Source organism: Rhineura floridana, chromosome 17 (genome assembly GCF_030035675.1).
Source record: "Rhineura floridana isolate rRhiFlo1 chromosome 17, rRhiFlo1.hap2, whole genome shotgun sequence".
Classification (NCBI taxonomy): Eukaryota; Metazoa; Chordata; class Lepidosauria; order Squamata; family Rhineuridae; genus Rhineura; species Rhineura floridana.
In genome coordinates, this window is record NC_084496.1 from 9,505,417 (window position 1) to 9,512,549 (window position 7,133).

The following is a 7,133-nucleotide window of genomic DNA, read 5'->3' on the forward strand; positions in this document are numbered from 1 at the left end:
GATAATTAAAAATTGAGCACTTAACCCATAGTTAGGGACATGGGAGAAATTCAATTTAGTTTGGCTTTAATGGCCAGCCTACTTAATCCATGTTTTGAAACAATACATGAACCGAAATGCAGCTACTGTTTGACATTAGACCTTCTCCAGATTTTGCAGTACTGTTTTCCAGGCAAGTAATGTGTACAAAAATACATTTAAAAAAAGGTAAAGGTGTCCCCGCACTTATAGTGTGAGTCATTTCCGACTCTTAGGGTGACGTCTTGCGATGTTTACTAGGCAAACCGTATATATGGGGTGGGATTGCCAGTTCCTTCCCCAGCCTTTCTTTACCCCCCAGCATATGCCGGGTACTCATTTTACCCACCACGGATAGATGGAAGGCTGAGTGGACCTCGACCGCTTTTACCGGAGATTCGACTTCCTCCTTCCGTTGGAATCGAACTCCAACCGTGAGCAGAGCTTCGGCTGCGTTACCGACACTTAGCTAGGGTAAAGTGTGCATAACATGCATATTTTAGTGAAAATAACATGCAAAAATGCATTATATTAGGGGGAATTGCTTTGCAAAGAATGGGTACAATATACAAGATTGCATATAAAAATGTGTATATTAGGAGAAATTTGCATGAAAATGCTAATGCATTTTCATGAGGATTTAAAAAAAAAAAGCCAGCTGAGGTGGAAGTTTGCAGAACTGATCTTAAGCCTGGAAAAATGAGAAACTGAAATAAGCCAAAATTGTCAGATTTCCCTATCCCTACCAAAAACCACTAAAATTCTGAAGAGATCCTAAAGTGCCCTGCCAATTAGGCAGAAAACCAGAAAACTCTTTTGTGGGGAAGCAAACTTTTGAGAAAGTTTTCTGTGCAGCACTGTTCCTATGTTTACCAATTACAGGTGAAACTGTGGATAGTTATGGCTGTTGTCCTGCAAGGACCAGCCACCTGTTGAGGATTCCACACGCAACTATATTTTTGTTAGTCCCACAGCTGTAGGGTTAAAGAAAGACTTTGGAACGTATTTTTTTCTCCTTCCTGTTTTCATGGTTTTCCTTTTTGCACCATCGCCATGAATAATCCAAATTCCTACAGGCAGTTTTATAGGCACCTATAAAAGCAATGCTCTACCCTCCGTCCAGCCAAAACAGTGGAGGTTGGCCAAGCACGACAGAGTTTACAGCCAAAGAACATGGTTGAACTAGAGGAAGCCATAAACCGATTGGTTGGCCTGCTCCTTGTTTTCTTAAGGCAAAGTTAAGGGGGGGGATGGTTGGGGTCAGTGCAGTCAGCCATCTGGCAAAACCTGCTGGCTTCCTCTGGCGAGTGTTTTCCCAAGGCTGTGGTGATGGAGAGAATGAGGTTAAAGGGACTGAGGCTGTAGGACCTCAACCGTCCCACCTCATGGCTCAGCTATGCTTTCCAACCCCTCGACTCGCACACTGTTGACCTCTTCACTTTCTCAAGACCATTGCTTGCACGAAGCTGCAGCTATGTGAACATACCACCGTTGAGCTTTTGATCAATGTTCAAAATTGAGAATGTTCAATAGTTCACAAGGTGTGGATGAGACAACTCAAGGGGGAACAAGAATCTACGGGGGTGGGGTCCCTGTGAGAGGATCCATTTGTTTGCATAGTATTTTTACACCCAATGAAAACAGAGCTACTCAGTCCTTCCTAATTTGCAGAGCTGGCCTGCAGCTCAAGACCCTGTTCTCATAACTCCTCTTTCCATTCTTCTGCGTCGGAGCAACAAAGATCTTAATTTGAGGCTATAAACACACTTGTTGCCAGATTAAAGCATTTCCATTAGCCACGCCCAGAGGGGGAACGGGTCAATCTGCCTTTCAGTAGCAAAATTTCTTTGAATCCAAATTATTTAAAAATAAAAGCACTCAAGCTGCTCCCACTAGGTTCTACGGTAAAAAGGGCGGGATTTGAGTAGCATTGTGTGCCGCCTTTTTCAGAAGAGAGAGGGAGAGACATACTGGAACCGGCAGAACAGTGAGTGTGTTTCTACCCTCAGTTTGATATCTTCTGAGCAGTGGCAGCTGGTGAACATTGGAACTGGTGGGGCGGAAGGCAGGGAGCCCAACAGTAGGTGGAGCCAGAGCCAATGACAGGCAAAGCCAACTCATTCTAGTTTTGTCCCCATCCTCCTCATTTCTACAAGGGCACCACTGAGAATAAGGAGGAGGAAGCTGGCGGGCAGGGCCACCCCCTGGACTGGTTGCAAGTAATAAGACAGGCAGGCGGGGTCTGGCTGAAGGCAGACTGAGGTTGGTGGGACAAGGCCCCATTTGCCTTAATGGACCAGCTTCCAATAGGACCAAACTGAAACATCACTGACTGTCCAAAACAGGCAGAAGGGGCTAATCCAGCCTTTCCCAACCAGTGTGCCTCCAGGTGTTGTTGGACCACAACTCCCATCAGCCTCAGCCAGCATTGCCAATGTTCAGGGAAGATGGGAATTGTGGTCCAACAACATCTGGAGGCACACTGATTGGGAAAGGCTGGGCTAACCTGTGGCCCTCCAGATGTTGTGGGACTCCAGCTCCCATGGGCCTGGGCCAGCATGGACAACAGTCAAGGATTATGGGAGATGTAGTCTGGCCAAATCTGGAGGGCTAAAGGTTAGCCTCCCTGGCCCAAAACATGTGACCCTCTAGATCAGCCTTGTCCAACCTTTGGGTTCCCAGATGTTGCTAGACTGCAACTCCCATCAGCCCCAGCCAGCATGGCCAATGGTCAGGAATTATGGGAATTGTAGTCCAGCAACATCTGTGTCCCAAAGGTTGGACAAGGCTGCTCTAGATGTTGCTGGACCCCCAACTCCCATCAGCTTGAGCCAGCATGGGCAAATAGCAAGGGGTGATGGGAGTTGTGGGTCAGCAGCCCCTGAAGAGCCATAAATTCCCTCGTCCCTGACCTAAATGGTGGAACCAGTGCTGCTTAGCCTCACTTTGGCTTCTTGTGTTTAAATGTCGAGAGGTGCCTCCCTTTTCCAGCCCTCATTGCGAACACATTTGCATTGTTTCAGTGCAGGTCTTTCGATATCATTCTTACTCTTTCCTCTCACAGCCCTTGGTCACATTTACTGCTGCTTAATCCTATTGGCTGTGTTATTCCATGCAGATCCCAGATCCTCCTGCATTTGGGTAAAAGAGACAAACCCCGGGACTGAGGTGAGCTTGGGACAAGCCTGCCGTCGTACCACAAGGTGGGTTCAGTGAGTCAACTCTCAACGTGTGAAGTTTTTTCATCTTCCCTTGAAGACCCCCGGCTGGAGCTGGCAAACTCACTCCCCCCCCCCAACAGTGTCATAAACCACAATGCCTTTGTAAAAGCACATTCTGTATATATACAACAGGCCATGTATACAAGGGATTAAAATAAACCATTTATTCCTTCATCTTGGACAAATCACATTATCCAGAAACTCCAAGGAGTGGAGGTTTCTGTTGTCAAAATAAACAATGGCCAGTTTTTCCCCCATTTCAAGAACCCACGCAATGCAAAATAAATGGCTTCAGCCTACCAGATGCACAGCACATACACAGGAGAGTTAATGGTAGTAATCCATTGTGGGGTCCAAGACAAATGGAAGCACTTTGCTTATTGGATTCCCTTCGTTATTTCTGCTGCCCTTCTTGTCTGCTCTTATTCCATGAACTAATTTCACCCTCCAAATGGCTAATGATTATGAATGCCTGAATGCCACAACTTTCAAGGAAACCTGTTGCCAATTCACCTCATTACTGAAAACTGAAACCCTTCCCAAGAATGGAGCCAAACCCACCCAGCGATTCCTTTCTGGGAGAGTGGCATGGGCCTGCACTGTGGCGAGACTTTTTATTGTGAACAGTGCAATCTCATGGATTGCATGGTCTTCAGGGAGGGGCAGAGGAAGATGGTCATAAGAAGAATGTAAGAGGATTCCTGCTGGATCCATCCAGGGGTAAGGAACCTTTGATCTTCCAGATGTTGCTAAACTATAACTCCCATCATCCATGGCCATTCGCCATGCTTGCTGGGGCTGATGGGAGTTGTAGTTTACCAATATCTGGAGGACGAAAGGTTCCCTACCTCTGACCTAATCCATCATCCCCTTTATATATATACATATAATTACCTTTTTTTTTAGCTCAGAACTGTATTGCAAAATTCGGAGAAGTGCAAAACTCAAAGAATGACTCTTTTCCAATCAAGAAATTTCACATCAGACCAGTTCACTTAAAAATGTGGGCCTAACAAAAGCCTTGCACATCAAGCATGGTCAGTGATGAGGCAGCTGCTTTATACTGAGCCAGACCATTGGTCCATCCAGCTCAGTATAGTCTACACTAACTGGCAGCAGCTCTCTGGGATTTCAGACAGGGATCGTTCTCAGCCCGACCTGGAGATGCCAGACATTGAATCTGGGACTTTCTGCATGCAAAGCAGATGCTCTACCACTGAGCCACAGCCCCTCTCCCTTGTAAGGAAACAATGTTTTGAGTACTAGTTTAGCAACATCTGGGGGGTCCGCAGGTTTCCCCATTGCTGTCTTATGCTCTGTAAAATGCCCTGCACGCTAAACAAACAAACAATGACTATCATAGAGAGATATTCAAAAGAATTTGACTCTTATAAAGTAAAAGATCATCACACACCACTAACTGGTCCTCAAAGAGCTTTTGGGGTGCTCTGGGCATCTTAGGTGAGCCCCACAACTGTCCTGGGGTACCAAAGCAGAGGCGCAGCTAGGGATGGAACGATCGGTCCATTTTAGCTCTCTCCCTTTCTCGTTTTTCTAATCTTAAGAGGGAGCAGAGTTCCTTTGTGGTGAGCAAGCAACTGAGTGGCACATTCCTCCTGCCCATTTCCCCCTTATATCTTCAGAACTCAAAGGTCTAGAAACATACTTTTTCCAGAAATAAAAGCTAACATTTGGGAGGAGGGGCTAGCACATTTATTTTCTGTTTGGATTTGATTTTATTATTCTGTGGGTTGCTCTGGGAGGTTCACTGTAAACTGAAGTGATGGGATGTAAAATAAACTAAAATAACAATATTTTTTTAAAAAATCGGAGAGGCCAGCCCCCTGGGCCCCATAAGTCATCCTGCTGCGCACACAGCTCAAGCCCTACATGAGCTCTCTTTGTGCTCAGAACAGCTACCAGAGATTAGACTGTAACTCTTGTGTGTGTGCTCACCTTTGCATCCTTCTCTAAGGGCATCTTCTCTGGCCATAAATCCCAGTGATTGTGTTTGGACATTTCCTTAGAGTCCTGTTATTAATATTCTGGAAGAGAAGATCCCATAAACTCCCATCTGGAAAAACAGGTGAGGAAGGGAGGGGCGAGTTACATTCAAATGTGCCGTAAAGCAAATTGTCCATTGCTTTCAAATAGATGTGGGGACATGTAAAACATGTGAGGAGAAGCGAAGCCAGTTTTAATGGGATTTAAAATAGGTGGCCGTGATGCAATTGGAATTTTAGGAGCAGCCTGAAATTAGGATCTGATTGTGTATCACATATTTTGAACTTTGGGGAAGGTAGACTGGACCACATGTGTACTAAATGCCTTTTATACTTTCTCATTTTTGTTTTAAAAGGGGGAGGGTGGGTTCAGATGGGGGCCCTGCTCCTTCACTGAAATATAACCAGAGAGAAAACCTTTATTTTTACATCTGAATGTAGTGGTCTCCAAAGAAGTGGGATTTATGTAGCCATCAGTTTTGGGGCATGCATGATGCACCTGATGCAAAGAACCAACAGGGGGGGAGGAAATTACATTTGGCACAGACCTCCATGCCTAGATCTTCCCTTTCCCCACTGTAGTAAAGAGATGGCACAGGAGTAGGGACAGATTTAGGGCTTTGTTTGGCCAGCTCTCACTGAGGTCCAGGGAAGGCCTTCCATTGCTTATACTAAGAAAAAGGTGAAAGCTGCGCAGCTAGGGATGGAAGGATCTGTCAATTTTGGTTCTCTCAGTTTCTCATTTATCCAATCATAAATTCAACTATTCATATTTCTGCAGCAATTCTCAATTTTTTTAAAAAAGTCCTCATGAAACTTCTTCAGCATTTTAGTGCAAATTTCTCCTGATAAGCTTATTTTGTATGCAGTTGTAACTAATTCATTTGGTATCCCATTTTTACTAATATATTCATTTTTATGCACACTGTCCCCTAACATATGCATTTTTGTAAACATTGGTTGGAGAACTACATCAGAACATTTGGATAAGTGTGAATTTCAAAGGATGGCTTTGTTTCACTTCTCATACAGTTTCAGAAAGTGTGAATTTGAAACTGAATCAAATTTCTTGGCACATCAGTTCTAAAGGGGGGCCCAGGCAATGAAGGCCCTACCAACCTCAGTCTGTGGTGCTCAGCCAGCGCCCCCGCCTGCCTTCTTACTTGCAACCAGTCTAGAAGGTGGCTCTGGCTGTCAGCCTCTCCTCCTTAGTCTCAGCAGAGAAGAAGATGGGAACTCAGCGGAGAGGAAGATGGGAACAAAACTAGAATTGGTTGGCTCAGTCTGTCATTGGCTGAAATCTTTGCTGATTTCAGAAAGAGTAAAAGCTGCTGTCGCCAGCAGAGGTGGAAAGAACCTGCTGCAAGACATAGTTGTTGATGGGCCTCCAGCTGTCCCTTCTTTGGCTCAGACTAGCCCATTACTGTTTGCATTGGCCATTTACATCATAGTTGGACTCAGCTCCAGGCAGAGCTTTCCAAAGTCTCGTAGGTGTGGGAGGAAGGATGAACTTGTGGTCAAGTCACATCATCATATTACTTGGCATATCTGAAAGTCTCTAGAGAAACAAGGAAGGGGCCAGATTTTCAACTTACTAGTTGTTGCTAAAGTGTTGTGGATAGCTTTATTGATATAAACAGCTTCCCCAGTACCATCTTTTGATCACTGGTTGCTTAAGACATGGGATGTTGCTTATAGGGCTGAATGAACATTACCTTCTCAGATTCAAAGAATGTGATTTATTTATGTTTGAACTTATATTTATTTATAGTTGCACTTAGATTTCTGCTCGTAGGCCCTCAGAGGAGCTTACAATGAATTTTAAAAGTCACATGTCAAAATATAACAACACTTAATTTTTTTTAAAAAAACCACACAATTAATAGACTTC